This window comes from Ambystoma mexicanum, chromosome 11 (assembly GCF_040938575.1).
Source record: "Ambystoma mexicanum isolate Mex_15411 chromosome 11, UKY_AmexF1_1, whole genome shotgun sequence".
In the NCBI taxonomy this organism is placed as follows: domain Eukaryota; kingdom Metazoa; phylum Chordata; class Amphibia; order Caudata; family Ambystomatidae; genus Ambystoma; species Ambystoma mexicanum.
Genome location: NC_090934.1, coordinates 824,624,366 through 824,646,553, shown reverse-complemented (window position 1 = coordinate 824,646,553; position 22,188 = coordinate 824,624,366). Strand labels below are relative to the sequence as shown.

The 22,188-nt window shown below is 46.2% G+C and overlaps 15 non-coding genes across 15 annotated transcripts; all 15 read left to right on the top strand.

The window, feature by feature from the left end:
- The first annotated feature begins 809 nt into the window (after window positions 1-809).
- TRNAN-GUU (transfer RNA asparagine (anticodon GUU)) lies at window positions 810-883 on the top strand. The gene has a single exon. It is a non-coding gene; the product is annotated as a tRNA-Asn (tRNA).
- Window positions 884-1,196: 313 nt separating this feature from the next.
- TRNAW-CCA (transfer RNA tryptophan (anticodon CCA)) lies at window positions 1,197-1,268 on the top strand. Its single transcript has one exon. It is a non-coding gene; the product is annotated as a tRNA-Trp (tRNA).
- Window positions 1,269-3,438: 2,170 nt separating this feature from the next.
- On the top strand, window positions 3,439-3,510 carry TRNAW-CCA (transfer RNA tryptophan (anticodon CCA)). Its single transcript has one exon. It is a non-coding gene; the product is annotated as a tRNA-Trp (tRNA).
- Window positions 3,511-5,300: 1,790 nt separating this feature from the next.
- On the top strand, window positions 5,301-5,374 carry TRNAN-GUU (transfer RNA asparagine (anticodon GUU)). The gene has a single exon. It is a non-coding gene; the product is annotated as a tRNA-Asn (tRNA).
- A 313-nt stretch (window positions 5,375-5,687) lies between these two features.
- Window positions 5,688-5,759, top strand: TRNAW-CCA (transfer RNA tryptophan (anticodon CCA)). Its single transcript has one exon. It is a non-coding gene; the product is annotated as a tRNA-Trp (tRNA).
- A 4,039-nt stretch (window positions 5,760-9,798) lies between these two features.
- Window positions 9,799-9,872, top strand: TRNAN-GUU (transfer RNA asparagine (anticodon GUU)). Its single transcript has one exon. It is a non-coding gene; the product is annotated as a tRNA-Asn (tRNA).
- A 313-nt stretch (window positions 9,873-10,185) lies between these two features.
- Window positions 10,186-10,257, top strand: TRNAW-CCA (transfer RNA tryptophan (anticodon CCA)). Its single transcript has one exon. It is a non-coding gene; the product is annotated as a tRNA-Trp (tRNA).
- Window positions 10,258-12,434: 2,177 nt separating this feature from the next.
- TRNAW-CCA (transfer RNA tryptophan (anticodon CCA)) lies at window positions 12,435-12,506 on the top strand. Its single transcript has one exon. It is a non-coding gene; the product is annotated as a tRNA-Trp (tRNA).
- Window positions 12,507-14,296: 1,790 nt separating this feature from the next.
- On the top strand, window positions 14,297-14,370 carry TRNAN-GUU (transfer RNA asparagine (anticodon GUU)). Its single transcript has one exon. It is a non-coding gene; the product is annotated as a tRNA-Asn (tRNA).
- Window positions 14,371-14,683: 313 nt separating this feature from the next.
- On the top strand, window positions 14,684-14,755 carry TRNAW-CCA (transfer RNA tryptophan (anticodon CCA)). The gene has a single exon. It is a non-coding gene; the product is annotated as a tRNA-Trp (tRNA).
- A 1,790-nt stretch (window positions 14,756-16,545) lies between these two features.
- Window positions 16,546-16,619, top strand: TRNAN-GUU (transfer RNA asparagine (anticodon GUU)). The gene has a single exon. It is a non-coding gene; the product is annotated as a tRNA-Asn (tRNA).
- Window positions 16,620-16,932: 313 nt separating this feature from the next.
- TRNAW-CCA (transfer RNA tryptophan (anticodon CCA)) lies at window positions 16,933-17,004 on the top strand. The gene has a single exon. It is a non-coding gene; the product is annotated as a tRNA-Trp (tRNA).
- Window positions 17,005-18,794: 1,790 nt separating this feature from the next.
- On the top strand, window positions 18,795-18,868 carry TRNAN-GUU (transfer RNA asparagine (anticodon GUU)). Its single transcript has one exon. It is a non-coding gene; the product is annotated as a tRNA-Asn (tRNA).
- A 313-nt stretch (window positions 18,869-19,181) lies between these two features.
- On the top strand, window positions 19,182-19,252 carry TRNAW-CCA (transfer RNA tryptophan (anticodon CCA)). The gene has a single exon. It is a non-coding gene; the product is annotated as a tRNA-Trp (tRNA).
- A 1,790-nt stretch (window positions 19,253-21,042) lies between these two features.
- Window positions 21,043-21,116, top strand: TRNAN-GUU (transfer RNA asparagine (anticodon GUU)). Its single transcript has one exon. It is a non-coding gene; the product is annotated as a tRNA-Asn (tRNA).
- The last annotated feature ends 1,072 nt before the right edge of the window (window positions 21,117-22,188 follow it).

Below are 22,188 nucleotides of genomic sequence, written 5' to 3'. Positions count from 1 at the left end.
GCGCACAGCATCTAGATCCAAAAATTGCTTACTCTACCCCAGAAACTAGAATTCACCCAGTCAAACAGAGGGATCTATAAAGAGCATGGCAAGTAGTTAACATAAGCTACTTCCCCCAAGTTCTCTTGGTGCACTCTGCTGCCCTCTTTTAACAGAAGAATGCAACTGCAGGTCTTGCTTCTCAGCAAGGTACCTACATATAGAAACCTTGGTGCACTCTTGCTAAATCTGCTGGAATGTGTCTTCTATTGTGCCCAAGGTGGTTGTGTATTTGGGGACTCAGGGAAGCAAGGGAGCAGTCTAATGCACTGCAGTGCTAAGAGAGGCATGCCTTTTTCAGAAAAAAGTTCAGGTTTTCTGCCAATCAGAAAAAAATAGCAATGCAATCAGGCCAAAGGCAGAACACACATGCCAGTGAGTCTCTGTGGCGCAATTGGTTAGCGCGTTCGGCTGTTAACCGAAAAGACGCTGCTGTTTTTGGCACAAAGACACAAAGTGTTCCACTCAGTAAACCTGAGTCATTTCTCCCGTGTTCTCTGGGTTCATCCTACTGTCCCCTTTTAACACAAGTGCGCAACTGTGGCTTTCTCCTCATAGCAAGTTATGCCTACACAGAGGACATTTGGTGCACTGTTGATGGGCTCTGTCCTCTACTAAATCCCCTGTGTTTGTGGATTAGGGGAGGTAGGGAAGTGCTTGATACCCTGATTTGCTGTGGGAAATAGAGCTATTTTAGAAATATTTTCAGGTTGCCTGGGAAGCATAAGCAAACAGCACACCAATCAGGCCCCAGTGTAAGGACTGCATGAGTCTCTGTGGCGCAATCGGTTAGCGTGTTCGGCTGTTAACCGAAAGGTTGGTGGTTCAAGCCCACCCAGGGACGATGCATTTTGGCTCAAAAATTCAGCATGACCAACTATGAACTTTTGTTTACCTCTCGCAGGTCTCGTCTGCTGACGTCCAAAAAATCCAATAAACTGAAAGCAATTCTTCTCGCTTGCTTTAGTTTTTCAAAACTTGCCATTCAATTCATAAACATCAAGACTTCATGGGAAGGGTTTGGCTGCAGCGTGTACTGATGCACAGAAGGAAGCTATCCTAGCCAGTCTACTTAAAGAAGCAATGAGGCTCTGCAGGTGCATGTACGTCTCCTACCTTTATTCTGTCATCAGACACACCAGGTGGACTGCCACAAGGACCTCGTGGCGCAATGGTAGCGCGTCTGACTCCAGATCAGAAGGATGCGTGTTCAAATCACGTCGGGGTCATATTTGCTTTTCCCACTCTGAAATACAAAATTGCTCTTCAGTATCTCGGTATTTCAACCTGACTGCATCTTTGTGCTCTGGGCCTAGTTGTTCTGGCGTTTCGAATGTAAGCTTTGCAGCAGGGAAGTATCATATTGACAGACACCCATGAAGGACATGGTCAACCTTTAAAGCAGGCCAATCTCTATGTTTTACTGGATGCAGCAGAAGTATTTCCTCTTTACCATCTCTTCAAGTGGGCCTGACTGATGTGCTGTTTTGTGCACGCTACGTGGGCTTTGTAAAGCATACCTCTGCCATTTGCATGGCCTCCTAGCGCTGTCAATATTTTCGTGTAATCGCTGAATGCTGCAGTGTCCTGGGAACTCTAGGTGTGACTAAAGGATATATGCTGGGGCCCCGAAAGGGGGTTGGCAGTCTAGTGGCAATGCCCATCACTTTGCAGTTTGGGTTTTTGAGTTCAGGTACCGGTCTGGTGTCGGAAACCTCTAAGCGCCCTCCCAATCAACTGTCGGTCCTGGATTGTGAGGATTTCCCCTTATACTGGTCTCAGTAGACACATTTCCATTTTACTTTTTCACTCTCGCATTGCCTATTTCTCTCTCTCTCATAGACACATTATAGACAAGAGAGCCATTGTCAGCGAGAGGGCTTCACAGCACCTTCCCCCATTTCCCTAAGTGCATTGCAAGGGGCTCTGGGAGGCGTGCACATTTGTCTGAAACACAAAGATCCACTGGCAATAACAAGCGTAGGACCCTAGTTCGCATTTCTTAGAATTTGAGGTGGCACTCAGAGTTGTCTCGGGCGTGACAGTACCTTACATAGGAGATGTGCTAATCCCCAAACCCTCTTCCTTTGTCCCACTAATCTGTCCTAGGGCCTCTAGCAAGTTGTTTTCTGAAACAAAGCTTACCTGAACATCCTGTAAAATTGGTAACTTTTCAGTAGCAGTACAGTGCAGTATATAGCATTCCTGTTGCGCACAGCATCTAGATCCAAAAATTGCTTATTCTACCCCAGAAATTAGAATTCACCCAGTCAAACAGAGGGATCTATAAAGAGCATGGCAAGTAGTTAACATAAGCTACTTCCCCCAAGTTCTCTTGGTGCACTCTGCTGCCCTCTTTTAACAGAAGAATGCAACTGCAGGTCTTGCTTCTCAGCAAGGTACCTACATATAGAAACCTTGGTGCACTCTTGCTAAATCTGCTGGAATGTGTCTTCTATTGTGCCCAAGGTGGTTGTGTAGTTGGGGACTCAGGGAAGCAAGGGAGCAGTCTAATGTACTGCAGTGCTAAGAGAGGCATGCCTTTTTCAGAAAAAAGTTCAGGTTTTCTGCCAATCAGAAAAAAATAGCAATGCAATCAGGATAAAGGCAGAAAACACATGTCAGTGAGTCTCTGTGGCGCAATTGGTTAGCGCGTTCGGCTGTTAACCGAAAAGACGCTGCTGTTTTTGGCACAAAGACACAGAGTGTTCCACTTAGTAATCCTGAGTCATTTCTCCCGTGTTCTCTGGGTTCAGCCTACTGTCCCCTTTTAACACAAGTGCGCAACTGTGGCTTTCTCCTCATAGCAAGTTATGCCTACACAGAGGACATTTGGTGCACTGTTGATGGGCTCTGTCCTCTACTAAATCCCCTGTGTTTGTGGATTAGGGGAGGTAGGGAAGTGCTTGATACCCTGATTTGCTGTGGGAAATAGAGCTATTTTAGAAATGTTTTCAGGTTGCCTGGGAAGCATAAGCAAACAGCACACCAATCAGGCCCCAGTGTAAGCACTGCATGAGTCTCTGTGGCGCAATCGGTTAGCGCGTCCGGCTGTTAACCGAAAGGTTGGTGGTTCAAGCCCGCCCACCCAGGGACGATGCATTTCGGCTCAAAAATTCAGCTTGACCAACTATGAACTTCTGTTTACCTCTCGCAGGTCTCGTCTGCTAACGTCCAATAAACTGCAAGCAATTCTTCTCGCTTGCTTTAGTTTTTCAAAACTTGCCATTCAATTCATAAACATCAAGACTTCATGGGAAGGGTTTGGCTGCAGCGTGTACTGATGCACAGAAGGAAGCTATCCTAGCCAGTCTACTTAAAGAAGCAATGAGGCTCTGCAGGTGCATGTACGTCTCCTACCTTTATTCTGTCATCAGACACACCAGGTGAACTGCAAAGGACCTCGTGGCGCAATGGTAGCGCGTCTGACTCCAGATCGGAAGGTTGCGTGTTCAAATCACGTCGGGGTCACGTTTGCTTTTCCCACTCTGAAATACAAAATTGCTCTTCAGTATCTCGGTATTTCAACCTGACTGCATCTTTGTGCTCTGGGCCTAGTTGTTCTGGCGTTTCGAATGTAAGCTTTGCAGCAGGGAAGTATCATATTGACAGACACCCATGAAGGACATGGTCAACCTTTAAAGCAGGCCAATCTCTATGTTTTACTGGATGCAGCAGAAGTATTTCCTCTTTACCATCTCTTCAAGTGGGCCTGACTGATGTGCTGTTTTGTGCACGCTACGTGGGCTTTGTAAAGCATACCTCTGCCATTTGCATGGCCTCCTAGCGCTGTCAATATTTTCGTGTAATCGCTGAATGCTGCACTGTCCTGGGAACTCTAGGTGTGACTAAAGGATATATGTTGGGGCCCCGAAAGGGGGTCGGCAGTCTAGTGGCAATGCCCATCACTTTGCAGTTTGGGTTTGTGAGTTCAGGTACCGGTCTGGTGTCGGAAACCTGTAAGCGCCCTCCCAATCAACTGTCGGTCCTGGATTGTGAGGATTTCCCCTTATACTGGTCTCAGTAGACACATTTCCATTTTACTTTTTCACTCTCGCATTGCCTATTTCTCTCTCTCTCATAGTTACATTATAGACAAGAGAGACATTGTCAGCGAGAGGGCTTCACAGCACCTTCCCCCCTTTCCCTAAGTGCATTGCAAGGGGCTCTGGGAGGCGTGCACATTTGTCTGAAACACAAAGATCCACTGGCAATAAAAGGCGTAGGACCCCAGTTCGCATTTCTTAGAATTTGAGGAGGCACTCAGAGTTGTCTCGGGCGTGACTGTACCTTTCATAGGAGATGTGCTAATCCCCAAACCCTCTTCCTTTGTCCCAGTAATCTGTTTTAGTGCCTCTAGCAAGTTGTTTTCTGAAACAAAGCTTACCTGAACATCCTGTAAAATTGGTAACTTTTCAGTAGCAGTACAGTGCAGTATATAGCATTCCTGTTGCGCACAGCATCTAGATCCAAAAATTGCTTACTCTACCCCAGAAATTAGAATTCACCCAGTCAAACAGAGGGATCTATAAAGATCATGGCAAGTAGTTAACATAAGCTACTTCCCCCAAGTTCTCTTGGTGCACTCTGCTGCCCTCTTTTAACAGAAGAATGCAACTGTAGGTCTTGCTTCTCAGAAAGGTACCTACATATAGAAACCTTGGTGCACTCTTGCTAAATCTGCTGGAATGTGTCTTCTATTGTGCCCAAGGTGGTTGTGTATTTGGCGACTCAGGGAAGCAAGGGAGCAGTCTAATGCACTGCAGTGCTAAGAGAGGCATGCCTTTTTCAGAAAAAAGTTCAGGTTTCCTGCCAATCAGAAAAAAATAGCAATGCAATCAGGCCAAAGGCAGAACACACATGCCAGTGAGTCTCTGTGGCGCAATTGGTTAGCGCGTTCGGCTGTTAACCGAAAAGACGCTGCTGTTTTTGGCACAAAGACACAGAGTGTTCCACTCAGTAAACCCGAGTCATTTCTCCCGTGTTCTCTGGGTTCAGCCTACTGTCCCCTTTTAACACAAGTGCGCAACTGTGGCTTTCTCCTCATAGCAAGTTATGCCTACACAGGGGACATTTGGTGCACTGTTGATGGGCTCTGTCCTCTACTAAATCCCCTGTGTTTGTGGATTAGGGGAGGTAGGGAAGTGCTTGATACCCTGATTTGCTGTGGGAAATAGAGCTATTTTAGAAATATTTTCAGGTTGCCTGGGAAGCATAAGCAAACAGCACACCAATCAGGCCCCAGTGTAAGCACTGCATGAGTCTCTGTGGCGCAATCGGTTAGCGCGTTCGGCTGTTAATTGAAAGGTTGGTGGTTCAAGCCCACCCAGGGACGATGCATTTTGGCTCAAAAATTCAGCATGACCAACTATGAACTTCTGTTTACCTCTCGCAGGTCTCGTCTACTGACGTCCAAAAAATCCAATAAACTGCAAGCAATTCTTCTCGCTTGCTTTAGTTTTTCAAAACTTGCCATTCAATTCATAAACATCAAGACTTCATGGGAAGGGTTTGGCTGCAGCGTGTACTGATGCACAGAAGGAAGCTATCCTAGCCAGTCTACTTAAAGAAGCAATGAGGCTTTGCAGGTGCATGTACGTCTCCTACCTTTATTCTGTCATCAGACACACCAGGTGGACTGCCACAAGGACCTCGTGGCGCAATGGTAGCGCGTCTGACTCCAGATCAGAAGGTTGCGTGTTCAAATCACGTCGGGGTCATATTTGCTTTTCCCACTCTGAAATATAAAATTGCTCTTCAGTATCTCGTTATTTCAACCTGACTGCATCTTTGTGCTCTGGGCCTAGTTGTTCTGGCGTTTCGAATGTAAGCTTTGCAGCAGGGAAGTATCATATTGACAGACACCCATGAAGGACATGGTCAACCTTTAAAGCAGGCCAATCTCTATGTTTTACTGGATGCAGCAGAAGTATTTCCTCTTTACCATCTCTTCAAGTGGGCCTGACTGATGTGCTGTTTTGTGCATGCTACGTGGGCTTTGTAAAGCATACCTCTGCCATTTGCATGGCCTCCTAGCGCTGTCAATATTTTCGTGTAATCGCTGAATGCTGCACTGTCCTGGGAACTCTAGGTGTGACTAAAGGATATATGCTGGGGCCCCGAAAGGGGGTCGGCAGTCTAGTGGCAATGCCCATCACTTTGCAGTTTGGGTTTGTGAGTTCAGGTACCGGTCTGGTGTCGGAAACCTGTAAGCGCCCTCCCAATCAACTGTCGGTCCTGGATTGTGAGGATTTCCCCTTATACTGGTCTCAGTAGACACATTTCTATTTTACTTTTTCACTCTCGCATTGCCTATTTCTCTCTCTCTCATAGATACATTATAGACAAGAGAGACATTGTCAGCGAGAGGGCTTCACAGCACCTTCCCCCATTTCCCTAAGTGCATTGCAAGGGGCTCTGGGAGGCGTGCACATTTGTCTGAAACACAAAGATCCACTGGCAATAAAAAGCGTAGGTCCCTAGTTTGCATTTCTTAGAATTTGAGGTGACACTCAGAGTTGTCTCGGGCGTGACTGTACCTTTCATAGGAGATGTGCTAATCACCAAACCCTCTTCCTTTGTCCCAGTAATCTGTCTTAGTGTCTCTAGCAAGTTGTTTTCTGAAACAAAGCTTACCTGAACATCCTGTAAAATTGGTAACTTTTCAGTAGCAGTACAGTGCAGTATATAGCATTCCTGTTGCGCACAGCATCTAGATCCAAAAATTGCTTACTCTACCCCAGAAATTAGAATTCACCCAGTCAAACAGAGGGATCTATAAAGAGCATGGCAAGTAGTTAACATAAGCTACTTCCCCCAAGTTCTCTTGGTGCACTCTGCTGCCCTCTTTTAACAGAAGAATGCAACTGCAGGTCTTGCTTCTCAGCAAGGTACCTACATATAGAATCCTTTGTGCACTCTTGCTAAATCTGCTGGAATGTGTCTTCTATTGTGCCCAAGGTGGTTGTGTATTTGGGGACTCAGGGAAGCAAGGGAGCAGTCTAATGCACTGCAGTGCTAAGAGAGGCATGCCTTTTTCAGAAACAAGTTCAGGTTTTCTGCCAATCAGAAAAAAATAGCAATGCAATCAGGCTAAAGGCAGAACACACATGCCAGTGAGTCTCTGTGGCGCAATTGGTTAGCGCGTTCGGCTGTTAACCGAAAAGACGCTGCTGTTTTTGGCACAAAGACACAGAGTGTTCCACTCAGTAAACCTGAGTCATTTCTCCCGTGTTCTCTGGGTTCAGCCTACTGTCCCCTTTTAACACAAGTGCGCAACTGTGGCTTTCTCCTCATAGCAAGTTATGCCTATACAGAGGACATTTGGTGCACTGTTGATGGGCTCTGTCCTCTACTAAATCCCCTGTGTTTGTGGATTAGGGGAGGTAGGGAAGTGCTTGATACCCTGATTTGCTGAGGGAAATAGAGCTATTTTAGAAATATTTTCAGGTTTCCTGGGAAGCATAAGCAAACAGCACACCAATCAGGCCCCTGTGTAAGAACTGCATGAGTCACTGTGGCGCAATCGGTTAGCGTGTTCGGCTGTTAACCGAAAGGTTGATGGTTCAAGCCCACCCAGGGACGGTGCATTTTGGCTCAAAAATTCAGCGTGACCAACTATGGACTTCTGTTTACCTCTCGCAGGTCTCGTGTGCTGACGTCCAAAAAATCCAATAAACTGCAAGCAATTCTTCTGGCTTGCTTTAGTTTTTCAAAACTTGCCATTCAATTCATAAACATCAAGACTTCATGGGAAGGGTTTGGCTGCAGCGTGTACTGATGCACAGAAGGAAGCTATCCTAGCCAGTCTACTTAAAGAAGCAATGAGGCTCTGCAGGTCCATGCACGTCTCCTACCTTTATTCTGTCATCAGACACACCAGGTGGATTGCCACAAGGACCTCGTGGCGCAATGGTAGTGTATCTGACTCCAGATCAGAAGGTTTCGTGTTCAAATCACGTCGGGGTCATATTTGCTTTTCCCACTCTGAAATATAAAATTGCTCTTCAGTATCTCGTTATTTCAACCTGACTGCATCTTTGTGCTCTGGGCCTAGTTGTTCTGGCGTTTCGAATGTAAACTTTGAAGCAGGGAAGTATCATATTGACAGACACCCATGAAGTACATGGTCAACCTTTAAAGCAGGCCAATCTCTATGTTTTACTGGATGCAGCAGAAGTATTTCCTCTTTACCATCTCTTCAAGTGGGCCTGACTGATGTGCTGTTTTGTGCACGCTACGTGGGCTTTGTAAAGCATACCTCTGCCATTTGCATGGCCTCCTAGCGCTGTCAATATTTTCGTGTAATCGCTGAATGCTGCACTGTCCTGGGAACTCTAGGTGTGACTAAAGGATATATGCTGGGGCCCCGAAAGGGGGTCGGCAGTCTAGTGGCAATGCCCATCACTTTGTAGTTTGGGTTTGTGAGTTCAGGTACCGGTCTGGTGTCAGAAAACTGTAAGCGCCCTCCCAATCAACTGTCGGTCCTGGATTGTGAGGATTTCCCCTTATACTGGTCTCAGTAGACACATTTCCATTTTACTTTTTCACTCTCGCATTGCCTATTTCTCTCTCTCTCATAGATACATTATAGACAAGAGAGACATTGTCAGCGAGAGGGTTGCACAGCACCTTCCCCCATTTCCCTAAGTGCATTGCATGGGGCTCTGGGAGGCGTGCACATTTGTCTGAAACACAAAGATCCACTGGCAATAAAAGGCGTAGGACCCCAGTTCGCATTTCTTAGAATTTGAGGAGGCACTCAGAGTTGTCTCGGGCGTGACTGTACCTTTCATAGGAGATGTGCTAATCCCCAAACCCTCTTCCTTTGTCCCAGTAATCTGTCCTAGGGCCTCTAGCAAGTTGTTTTCTGAAACAAAGCTTACCTGAACATCCTGTAAAATTGGTAACTTTTCAGTAGCAGTACAGTGCAGTATATAGCATTCCTGTTGCGCACAGCATCTAGATCCAAAAATTGCTTATTCTACCCTAGAAATTAGAATTCACCCAGTCAAACAGAGGGATCTATAAAGAGCATGGCAAGTAGTTAACATAAGCTACTTCCCCCAAGTTCTCTTGGTGCACTCTGCTGCCCTCTTTTAACAGAAGAATGCAACTGCAGGTCTTGCTTCTCAGCAAGGTACCTACATATAGAAACCTTGGTGCACTCTTGCTAAATCTGCTGGAATGTGTCTTCTATTGTGCCCAAGGTGGTTGTGTATTTGGGGACTCAGGGAAGCAAGGGAGCATTCTAATGCACTGCAGTGCTAAGAGAGGCATGCCTTTTTCAGAAAAAAGTTCAGGTTTTCTGCCAATCAGAAAAAAATAGCAATGCAATCAGGCCAAAGGCAGAACACACATGCCAGTGAGTCTCTGTGGTGCAATTGGTTAGCGCGTTCGGCTGTTAACCGAAAAGACGCTGCTGTTTTTGGCACAAAGACACAGAGTGTTCCACTCAGTAAACCTGAGTCATTTCTCCTGTGTTCTCTGGGTTCAGCCTACTGTCTCCTTTTAACACAAGTGCGCAACTGTGGCTTTCTCCTCATAGCAAGTTATGCCTACACAGAGGGAATTTGGTGCACTGTTGATGGGCTCTGTCCTCTACTAATTCCCCTGTGTTTGTGGATTAGGGGAGGTAGGGAAGTGCTTGATACCCTGATTTGCTGTGCGAAATAGAGCTATTTTAGAAATATTTTCAGGTTGCCTGGGAAGCATAAGCAAACAGCACACCAATCAGGCCCCAGTGTAAGCACTGCATGAGTCTCTGTGGCGCAATCGGTTAGCGCGTTCGGCTGTTAACCGAAAGGTTGGTGGTTCAAGCCCACCCAGGGACGATGCATTTTGGCTCAAAAATTCAGCATGACCAACTATGAACTTCTGTTTACCTCTCGCAGGTCTCGTCTGCTGACGTCCAAAAAATCCAATAAACTGTAAGCAATTCTTCTCGCTTGCTTTCGTTTTTCAAAACTTGCCATTCAATTCATAAACATCAAGACTTCATGGGAAGGGTTTGGCTGCAGCGTGTACTGATGCACAGAAGGAAGCTATCCTAGCCAGTCTACTTAAAGAAGCAATGAGGCTCTGCAGGTGCATGTACGTCTCCTACCTTTATTCTGTCATCAGACACACCAGGTGGACTGCCACAAGGACCTCGTGGCGCAATGGTAGCGCGTCTGACTCCAGATCAGAAGGTTGCGTGTTCAAATCACGTCGGGGTCATATTTGCTTTTCCCACTCTGAAATACAAAATTGCTCTTCAGTATCTCGTTATTTCAACCTGACTGCATCTTTGTGCTCTGGGCCTAGTTGTTCTGGCGTTTCGAATGTAAGCTTTGCAGCAGGGAAGTATCATATTGACAGACACCCATGAAGGACATGGTCAACCTTTAAAGCAGGCCAATCTCTATGTTTTACTGGATGCAGCAGAAGTATTTCCTCTTTACCATCTCTTCAAGTGGGCCTGACTGATGTGCTGTTTTGTGCACGCTACGTGGGCTTTGTAAAGCATACCTCTGCCATTTGCATGGCCTCCTAGCGCTGTCAATATTTTCGTGTAATCGCTGAATGCTGCACTGTCCTGGGAACTCTAGGTTCGACTAAAGGATATATGCTGGGGCCCCGAAAGGGGGTCGGCAGTCTAGTGGCAATGCCCATCACTTTGCAGTTTGGGTTTGTGAGTTCAGGTACCGGTCTGGTGTCGGAAACCTGTAAGCGCCCTCCCAATCAACTGTCGGTCCTGGATTGTGAGGATTTCCCCTTATACTGGTCTCAGTAGACACATTTCCATTTTACTTTTTCACTCTCGCATTGCCTATTTCTCTCTCTCTCATAGACACATTATAGACAAGAGAGCCATTGTCAGCGAGAGGGCTTCACAGCACCTTCCCCCCTTTCCCTAAGTGCATTGCAAGGGGCTCTGGGAGGCGTGCACATTTGTCTGAAACACAAAGATCCACTGGCAATAAAAAGCGTAGTTCCCTAGTTTGCATTTCTTAGAATTTGAGGTGACACTCAGAGTTGTCTCGGGCGTGACTGTACCTTTCATAGGAGATGTGCTAATCCCCAAACCCTCTTCCTTTGTCCCAGTAATCTGTCTTAGTGCCTATAGCAAGTTGTTTTCTGAAACAAAGCTTACCTGAACATCCTGTAAAATTGGTAACTTTTCAGTAGCAGTAAAGTGCAGTATATAGCATTCCTGTTGCGCACAGCATCTAGATCCAAAAATTGCTTACTCTACCCCAGAAATTAGAATTCACCCAGTCAAACAGAGGGATCTATAAAGAGCATGGCAAGTAGTTAACATAAGCTACTTCCCCCAAGTTCTCTTGGTGCACTCTGCTGCCCTCTTTTAACAGAAGAATGCAACTGTAGGTCTTGCTTCTCAGAAAGGTACCTACATATAGAAACCTTGGTGCACTCTTGCTAAATCTGCTGGAATGTGTCTTCTATTGTGCCCAAGGTGGTTGTGTATTTGGCGACTCAGGGAAGCAAGGGAGCAGTCTAATGCACTGCAGTGCTAAGAGAGGCATGCCTTTTTCAGAAAAAAGTTCAGGTTTCCTGCCAATCAGAAAAAAATAGCAATGCAATCAGGCCAAAGGCAGAACACACATGCCAGTGAGTCTCTGTGGCGCAATTGGTTAGCGCGTTCGGCTGTTAACCGAAAAGACGCTGCTGTTTTTGGCACAAAGACACAGAGTGTTCCACTCAGTAAACCTGAGTCATTTCTCCCGTGTTCTCTGGGTTCAGCCTACTGTCCCCTTTTAACACAAGTGCGCAACTGTGGCTTTCTCCTCATAGCAAGTTATGCCTACACAGAGGGCATTTGGTGCACTGTTGATGGGCTCTGTCCTCTACTAAATCCCCTGTGTTTGTGGATTAGGGGAGGTAGGGAAGTGCTTGATACCCTGATTTGCTGTGGGAAATAGAGCTATTTTAGAAATATTTTCAGGTTGCCTGGGAAGCATAAGCAAACAGCACACCAATCAGGCCCCAATTTAAGCACTGCATGAGTCTCTATGGCGCAATCGGTTAGCGCGTTCGGCTGTTAACCAAAAGGTTGGTGGTTCAAGCCCACCGAGGGACGATGCATTTTGGGTCAAAAATTCAGCGTGACCAACTATGAACTTCTGTTTACCTCTCGCAGGTCTCGTCTACTGACGTCCAAAAAATCCAATAAACTGCAAGCAATTCTTCTCGCTTGCTTTAGTTTTTCAAAACTTGCCATTCAATTCATAAACATCAAGACTTCATGGGAAGGGTTTGGCTGCAGCGTGTACTGATGCACAGAAGGAAGCTATCCTAGCCAGTCTACTTAAAGAAGCAATGAGGCTTTGCAGGTGCATGTACGTCTCCTACCTTTATTCTGTCATCAGACACACCAGGTGGACTGCTTCAAGGACCTCGTGGCGCAATGGTAGCGTGTCTGACTCCAGATCAGAAGGTTGCGTGTTCAAATCACGTCGGGGTCGTATTTGCTTTTCCCACTCTGAAATATAAAATTGCTCTTCAGTATCTCGTTATTTCAACCTGACTGCATCTTTGTGCTCTGGGCCTAGTTGTTCTGGCGTTTCGAATGTAAGCTTTGCAGCAGGGAAGTATCATATTGACAGACACCCATGAAGGACATGGTCAACCTTTAAAGCAGGCCAATCTCTATGTTTTACTGGATGCAGCAGAAGTATTTCCTCTTTACCATCTCTTCAAGTGGGCCTGACTGATGTGCTGTTTTGTGCACGCTACGTGGGCTTTGTAAAGCATACCTCTGCCATTTGCATGGCCTCCTAGCGCTGTCAATATTTTCGTGTAATCGCTGAATGCTGCACTGTCCTGGGAACTCTATGTGTGACTAAAGGATATATGCTGGGGCCCCGAAAGGGGGTCGGCAGTCTAGTGGCAATGCCCATCACTTTGCAGTTTGGGTTTGTGAGTTCAGGTACCGGTCTGGTGTCAGAAAACTGTAAGCGCCCTCCCAATCAACTGTCGGTCCTGGATTGTGAGGATTTCCCCTTATACTGGTCTCAGTAGACACATTTCCATTTTACTTTTTCACTCTCGCATTGCCTATTTCTCTCTCTCTCATAGATACATTATAGACAAGAGAGACATTGTCAGCGAGAGGGTTGCACAGCACCTTCCCCCATTTCCCTAAGTGCATTGCATGGGGCTCTGGGAGGCGTGCACATTTGTCTGAAACACAAAGATCCACTGGCAATAAAAAGCGTAGGACCCTGGTTCGCATTTCTTAGAATTTGAGGTGGCACTCAGAGTTGTCTCGGGCGTGACTGTACCTTTCAGAGGAGATGTGCTAATCTCCAAACCCTCTTCCTTTGTCCCAGTAATCTGTCCTAGGGCCTCTAGCAAGTTGTTTTCTGAAACAAAGCTTACCTGAACATCCTGTAAAATTGGTAACTTTTCAGTAGCAGTACAGTGCATTATATAGCATTCCTGTTGCGCACAGCATCTAGATCCAAAAATTGCTTACTCTACCCCAGAAACTAGAATTCACCCAGTCAAACAGAGGGATCTATAAAGAGCATGGCAAGTAGTTAACATAAGCTACTTCCCCCAAGTTCTCTTGGTGCACTCTGCTGCCCTCTTTTAACAGAAGAATGCAACTGCAGGTCTTGCTTCTCAGCAAGGTACCTACATATAGAATCCTTTGTGCACTCTTGCTAAATCTGCTGGAATGTGTCTTCTATTGTGCCCAAGGTGGTTGTGTATTTGGGGACTCAGGGAAGCAAGGGAGCAGTCTAATGCACTGCAGTGCTAAGAGAGGCATGCCTTTTTCAGAAACAAGTTCAGGTTTTCTGCCAATCAGAAAAAAATAGCAATGCAATCAGGCCAAAGGCAGAACACACATGCCAGTGAGTCTCTGTGGCGCAATTGGTTAGCGCTTTCGGCTGTTAACCGAAAAGACGCTGCTGTTTTTGGCACAAAGACACAGAGTGTTCCACTCAGTAAACCTGAGTCATTTCTCCCGTGTTCTCTGGGTTCATCCTACTGTCCCCTTTTAACACAAGTGCGCAACTGTGGCTTTCTCCTCATAGCAAGTTATGCCTATACAGAGGACATTTGGTGCACTGTTGATGGGCTCTGTCCTCTACTAAATCCCCTGTGTTTGTGGATTAGGGGAGGTAGGGAAGTGCTTGATACCCTGATTTGCTGTGGGAAATAGAGCTATTTTAGAAATATTTTCAGGTTGCCTGGGAAGCATAAGCAAACAGCACACCAATCAGGCCCCAGTGTAAGGACTGCATGAGTCTCTGTGGCGCAATCGGTTAGCGCGTTCGGCTGTTAACCGAAAGGTTGGTGGTTCAAGCCCACCCAGGGACGGTGCATTTTGGCTCAAAAATTCAGCGTGACCAACTATGGACTTCTGTTTACCTCTCGCAGGTCTCGTGTGCTGACGTCCAAAAAATCCAATAAACTGCAAGCAATTCTTCTGGCTTGCTTTAGTTTTTCAAAACTTGCCATTCAATTCATAAACATCAAGACTTCATGGGAAGGGTTTGGCTGCAGCGTGTACTGATGCACAGAAGGAAGCTATCCTAGCCAGTCTACTTAAAGAAGCAATGAGGCTCTGCAGGTCCATGCACGTCTCCTACCTTTATTCTGTCATCAGACACACCAGGTGGATTGCCACAAGGACCTCGTGGCGCAATGGTAGTGCATCTGACTCCAGATCAGAAGGTTTCGTGTTCAAATCACGTCGGGGTCATATTTGCTTTTCCCACTCTGAAATATAAAATTGCTCTTCAGTATCTCGTTATTTCAACCTGACTGCATCTTTGTGCTCTGGGCCTAGTTGTTCTGGCGTTTCGAATGTAAACTTTGAAGCAGGGAAGTATCATATTGACAGACACCCATGAAGTACATGGTCAACCTTTAAAGCAGGCCAATCTCTATGTTTTACTGGATGCAGCAGAAGTATTTCCTCTTTACCATCTCTTCAAGTGGGCCTGACTGATGTGCTGTTTTGTGCACGCTACGTGGGCTTTGTAAAGCATACCTCTGCCATTTGCATGGCCTCCTAGCGCTGTCAATATTTTCGTGTAATCGCTGAATGCTGCACTGTCCTGGGAACTCTAGGTGTGACTAAAGGATATATGCTGGGGCCCCGAAAGGGGGTCGGCAGTCTAGTGGCAATGCCCATCACTTTGTAGTTTGGGTTTGTGAGTTCAGGTACCGGTCTGGTGTCAGAAAACTGTAAGCGCCCTCCCAATCAACTGTCGGTCCTGGATTGTGAGGATTTCCCCTTATACTGGTCTCAGTAGACACATTTCCATTTTACTTTTTCACTCTCGCATTGCCTATTTCTCTCTCTCTCATAGATACATTATAGACAAGAGAGACATTGTCAGCGAGAGGGTTGCACAGCACCTTCCCCCATTTCCCTAAGTGCATTGCATGGGGCTCTGGGAGGCGTGCACATTTGTCTGAAACACAAAGATCCACTGGCAATAAAAGGCGTAGGACCCCAGTTCGCATTTCTTAGAATTTGAGGAGGCACTCAGAGTTGTCTCGGGCGTGACTGTACCTTTCATAGGAGATGTGCTAATCCCCAAGCCCTCTTCCTTTGTCCCAGTAATCTGTCCTAGGGCCTCTAGCAAGTTGTTTTCTGAAACAAAGCTTACCTGAACATCCTGTAAAATTGGTAACTTTTCAGTAGCAGTACAGTGCAGTATATAGCATTCCTGTTGCGCACAGCATCTAGATCCAAAAATTGCTTATTCTACCCCAGAAATTAGAATTCACCCAGTCAAACAGAGGGATCTATAAAGAGCATGGCAAGTAGTTAACATAAGCTACTTCCCCCAAGTTCTCTTGGTGCACTCTGCTGCCCTCTTTTAACAGAAGAATGCAACTGCAGGTCTTGCTTCTCAGCAAGGTACCTACATATAGAAACCTTGGTGCACTCTTGCTAAATCTGCTGGAATGTGTCTTCTATTGTGCCCAAGGTGGTTGTGTATTTGGGGACTCAGGGAAGCAAGGGAGCATTCTAATGCACTGCAGTGCTAAGAGAGGCATGCCTTTTTCAGAAAAAAGTTCAGGTTTTCTGCCAATCAGAAAAAAATAGCAATGCAATCAGGCCAAAGGCAGAACACACATGCCAGTGAGTCTCTGTGGTGCAATTGGTTAGCGCGTTCGGCTGTTAACCGAAAAGACGCTGCTGTTTTGGGCACAAAGACACAGAGTGTTCCACTCAGTAAACCTGAGTCATTTCTCCCGTGTTCTCTGGGTTCAGCCTACTGTCCCCTTTTAAGACAAGTGCGCAACTGTGGCTTTCTCCTCATAGCAAGTTATGCCTACACAGAGGGCATTTGGTGCACTGTTGATGGGCTCTGTCCTCTACTAAATCCCCTGTGTTTGTGGATTAGGGGAGGTAGGGAAGTGCTTGATACCCTGATTTGCTGTGCGAAATAGAGCTATTTTAGAAATATTTTCAGGTTGCCTGGGAAGCATAAGCAAACAGCACACCAATCAGGCCCCAGTGTAAGCACTGCATGAGTCTCTGTGGCGCAATCGGTTAGCGCGTTCGGCTGTTAACCGAAAGGTTGGTGGTTCAAGCCCACCCAGGGACGATGCATTTTGGCTCAAAAATTCAGCATGACCAACTATGAACTTCTGTTTACCTCTCGCAGGTCTCGTCTGCTGACGTCCAAAAAATCCAATAAACTGTAAGCAATTCTTCTCGCTTGCTTTCGTTTTTCAAAACTTGCCATTCAATTCATAAACATCAAGACTTCATGGGAAGGGTTTGGCTGCAGCGTGTACTGATGCACAGAAGGAAGCTATCCTAGCCAGTCTACTTAAAGAAGCAATGAGGCTCTGCAGGTGCATGTACGTCTCCTACCTTTATTCTGTCATCAGACACACCAGGTGGACTGCCACAAGGACCTCGTGGCGCAATGGTAGCGCGTCTGACTCCAGATCAGAAGGTTGCGTGTTCAAATCACGTCGGGGTCATATTTGCTTTTCCCACTCTGAAATACAAAATTGCTCTTCAGTATCTCGTTATTTCAACCTGACTGCATCTTTGTGCTCTGGGCCTAGTTGTTCTGGCGTTTCGAATGTAAGCTTTGCAGCAGGGAAGTATCATATTGACAGACACCCATGAAGGACATGGTCAACCTTTAAAGCAGGCCAATCTCTATGTTTTACTGGATGCAGCAGAAGTATTTCCTCTTTACCATCTCTTCAAGTGGGCCTGACTGATGTGCTGTTTTGTGCACGCTACGTGGGCTTTGTAAAGCATACCTCTGCCATTTGCATGGCCTCCTAGCGCTGTCAATATTTTCGTGTAATCGCTGAATGCTGCACTGTCCTGGGAACTCTAGGTTCGACTAAAGGATATATGCTGGGGCCCCGAAAGGGGGTCGGCAGTCTAGTGGCAATGCCCATCACTTTGCAGTTTGGGTTTGTGAGTTCAGGTACCGGTCTGGTGTCGGAAACCTGTAAGCACCCTCCCAATCAACTGTCGGTCCTGGATTGTGAGGATTTCCCCTTATACTGGTCTCAGTAGACACATTTCCATTTTACTTTTTCACTCTCGCATTGCCTATTTCTCTCTCTCTCATAGTTACATTATAGACAAGAGAGACATTGTCAGCGAGTGGGCTTCACAGCACCTTCCCCCCTTTCCCTAAGTGCATTGCATGGGGCTCTGGGAGGCGTGCACATTTGTCTGAAACACAAAGATCCACTGGCAATAAAAAGCGTAGGTCCCTAGTTTGCATTTCTTAGAATTTGAGGTGACACTCAGAGTTGTCTCGGGCGTGACTGTACCTTTCATAGGAGATGTGCTAATCCCCAAACCCTCTTCCTTTGTCCCAGTAATCTGTTTTAGTGCCTCTAGCAAGTTGTTTTCTGAAACAAAGCTTACCTGAACATCCTGTAAAATTGGTAACTTTTCAGTAGCAGTACAGTGCAGTATATAGCATTCCTGTTGCGCACAGCATCTAGATCCAAAAATTGCTTACTCTACCCCAGAAATTAGAATTCACCCAGTCAAACAGAGGGATCTATAAAGAGCATGGCAAGTAGTTAACATAAGCTACTTCCCCCAAGTTCTCTTGGTGCACTCTGCTGCCCTCTTTTAACAGAAGAATGCAACTGCAGGTCTTGCTTCTCAGAAAGGTACCTACATATAGAAACCTTGGTGCACTCTTGCTAAATCTGCTGGAATGTGTCTTCTATTGTGCCCAAGGTGGTTGTGTATTTGGCGACTCAGGGAAGCAAGGGAGCAGTCTAATGCACTGCAGTGCTAAGAGAGGCATGCCTTTTTCAGAAAAAAGTTCAGGTTTTCTGCCAATCAGAAAAAAATAGCAATACAATCAGGCCAAAGGCAGAACACACATGCCAGTGAGTCTCTGTGGCGCAATTGGTTAGCGCGTTCGGCTGTTAACCGAAAAGACGCTGCTGTTTTTGGCACAAAGACACAGAGTGTTCCACTCAGTAAACCTGAGTCATTTCTCCCGTGTTCTCTGGGTTCAGCCTACTGTCCCCTTTTAACACAAGTGCGCAACTGTGGCTTTCTCCTCATAGCAAGTTATGCCTACACAGAGGACATTTGGTGCACTGTTGATGGGCTCTGTCCTCTACTAAATCCCCTGTGTTTGTGGATTAGGGGAGGTAGGGAAGTGCTTGATACCCTGATTTGCTGTGGGAAATAGAGCTATTTTAGAAATATTTTCAGGTTGCCTGGGGAGCATAAGCAAACAGCACACCAATCAGGCCCCAGTGTTAGCAATGCATGAGTCCCTGTGGCGCAATCGGTTAGCGCGTTCGGCTGTTAACCGAAAGGTTGGTGGTTCAAGCCCACCCAGGGACGATGCATTTTGTCTCAAAAATTCAGCATGACCAACTATGAACTTCTGTTTACCTCTCGCAGGTCTCGTCTGCTGACGTCCAAAAAATCCAATAAACTGCAAGCAATTCTTCTCGCTTGCTTTAGTTTTTCAAAACTTGCCATTCAATTCATAAACATCAAGACTTCATGGGAAGGGTTTGGCTGCAGCGTGTACTGATGCACAGAAGGAAGCTATCCTAGCCAGTCTACTTAAAGAAGCAATGAGGCTCTGCAGGTCCATGCACGTCTCCTACCTTTATTCTGTCATCAGACACACCAGGTGGACTGTCACAAGGACCTCGTGGCGCAATGGTAGCGCGTCTGACTCCAGATCAGAAGGTTGCGTGTTCAAATCACGTGGGGTCATATTTGCTTTTCCCACTCTGAAATACAAAATTGCTCTTCAGTATCTCGTTATTTCAACCTGACTGCATCTTTGTGCTCTGGGCCTAGTTGTTCTGGCGTTTCGAATGTAAGCTTTGCAGCAGGGAAGTAGCATATTGACAGACACCCATGAAGGACATGGTCAACCTTTAAAGCAGGCCAATCTCTATGTTTTACTGGATGCAGCAGAAGTATTTCCTCTTTACCATCTCTTCAAGTGGGCCTGACTGATGTGCTGTTTTGTGCACGCTACGTGGGCTTTGTAAAGCATACCTCTGCCATTTGCATGGCCTCCTAGCGCTGTCAATATTTTCGTGTAATCGCTGAATGCTGCACTGTCCTGGGAACTCTAGGTGTGACTAAAGGATATATGTTGGGGCCCCGAAAGGGGGTCGGCAGTCTAGTGGCAATGCCCATCACTTTGCAGTTTGGGTTTGTGAGTTCAGGTACCGGTCTGGTGTCGGAAACCTGAAAGCGCCCTCCCAATCAACTGTCGGTCCTGGATTGTGAGGATTTCCCCTTATACTGGTCTCAGTAGACACATTTCCATTTTACTTTTTCACTCTCGCATTGCCTATTTCTCTCTCTCTCATATTTACATTATAGACAAGAGAGACATTGTCAGCGAGTGGGCTTCACAGCACCTTCCCCCCTTTCCCTAAGTGCATTGCATGGGGCTCTGGGAGGCGTGCACATTTGTCTGAAACACAAAGATCCACTGGCAATAAAAAGCGTAGGTCCCTAGTTTGCATTTCTTAGAATTTGAGGTGACACTCAGAGTTGTCTCGGGCGTGACTGTACCTTTCATAGGAGATGTGCTAATCCCCAAACCCTCTTCCTTTGTCCCAGTAATCTGTCTTAGTGTCTCTAGCAAGTTGTTTTCTGAAACAAAGCTTACCTGAACATCCTGTAAAATTGGTAACTTTTCAGTAGCAGTACAGTGCAGTATATAGCATTCCTGTTGCGCACAGCATCTAGATCCAAAAATTGCTTACTCTACCCCAGAAATTAGAATTCACCCAGTCAAACAGAGGGATCTATAAAGAGCATGGCAAGTAGTTAACATAAGCTACTTCCCCCAAGTTCTCTTGGTGCACTCTGCTGCCATCTTTTAACAGAAGAATGCAACTGCAGGTCTTGCTTCTCAGAAAGGTACCTACATATAGAAACCTTAGTGCACTCTTGCTAAATCTGCTGGAATGTGTCTTCTATTGTGCCCAAGGTGGTTGTGTATTTGGCGACTCAGGGAAGCAAGGGAGCAGTCTAATGCACTGCAGTGCTAAGAGAGGCATGCCTTTTTCAGAAAAAAGTTCAGGTTTTCTGCCAATCAGAAAAAAATAGCAATGCAATCAGGCCAAAGGCAGAACACACATGCCAGTGAGTCTCTGTGGCGCAATTGGTTAGCGCGTTCGGCTGTTAACCGAAAAGACGCTGCTGTTTTTGGCACAAAGACACAGAGTGTTCCACTCAGTAAACCTGAGTCATTTCTCCCGTGTTCTCTGGGTTCAGCCTACTGTCCCCTTTTAACACAAGTGCGCAACTGTGGCTTTCTCCTCATAGCAAGTTATGCCTACACAGAGGACATTTGGTGCACTGTTGATGGGCTCTGTCCTCTACTAAATCCCCTGTGTTTGTGGATTACGGGAGGTAGGGAAGTGCTTGATACCCTGATTTGCTGTGGGAAATAGAGCTATTTTAGAAATATTTTCAGGTTGCCTGGGAAGCATAAGCAAACAGCACACCAATCAGGCCCCAGTGTAAGCACTGCATGAGTCTCTGTGGCGCAATCGGTTAGCGCGTTCGGCTGTTAACCGAAAGGTTGGTGGTTCAAGTCCACCCAGGGACGATGCATTTTGGCTCAAAAATTCAGCATGACCAACTATGAACTTCTGTTTACCTCTCGCAGGTCTCGTCTACTGACGTCCAAAAAATCCAATAAACTGCAAGCAATTCTTCTCGCTTGCTTTAGTTTTTCAAAACTTGCCATTCAATTCATAAACATCAAGACTTCATGGGAAGGGTTTGGCTGCAGCGTGTACTGATGCACAGAAGGAAGCTATCCTAGCCAGTCTACTTAAAGAAGCAATGAGGCTCTGCAGGTGCATGTACGTCTCCTACCTTTATTCTGTCATCAGACACACCAGGTGGATTGCCACAAGGACCTCGTGGCGCAATGGTAGCGCATCTTACTCCAGATCAGAAGGTTTCGTGTTCAAATCACGTCGGGGTCATATTTGCTTTTCCCACTCTGAAATATAAAATTGCTCTTCAGTATCTCGTTATTTCAACCTGACTGCATCTTTGTGCTCTGGGCCTAGTTGTTCTGGCGTTTCGAATGTAAACTTTGCAGCAGGGAAGTATCATATTGACAGACACCCATGAAGGACATGGTCAACCTTTAAAGCAGGCCAATCTCTATGTTTTACTGGATGCAGCAGAAGTATTTCCTCTTTACCATCTCTTCAAGTGGGCCTGACTGATGTGCTGTTTTGTGCACGCTACGTGGGCTTTGTAAAGCATACCTCTGCCATTTGCATGGCCTCCTAGCGCTGTCAATATTTTCGTGTAATCGCTGAATGCTGCACTGTCGTGGGAACTCTAGGTGTGACTAAAGGATATATGTTGGGGCCCCGAAAGGGGGTCGGCAGTCTAGTGGCAATGGGCATCACTTTGCAGTTTGGGTTTGTGAGTTCAGGTACCGGTCTGGTGTCGGAAACCTGTAAGCGCCCTCCCAATCAACTGTCGGTCCTGGATTGTGAGGATTTCCCCTTATACTGGTCTCAGTAGACACATTTCCATTTTACATTTTCACTCTCGCATTGCCTATTTCTCTCTCTCTCATAGATACATTATAGACAAGAGAGACATTGTCAGCGAGAGGGTTGCACAGCACCTTCCCCCATTTCCCTAAGTGCATT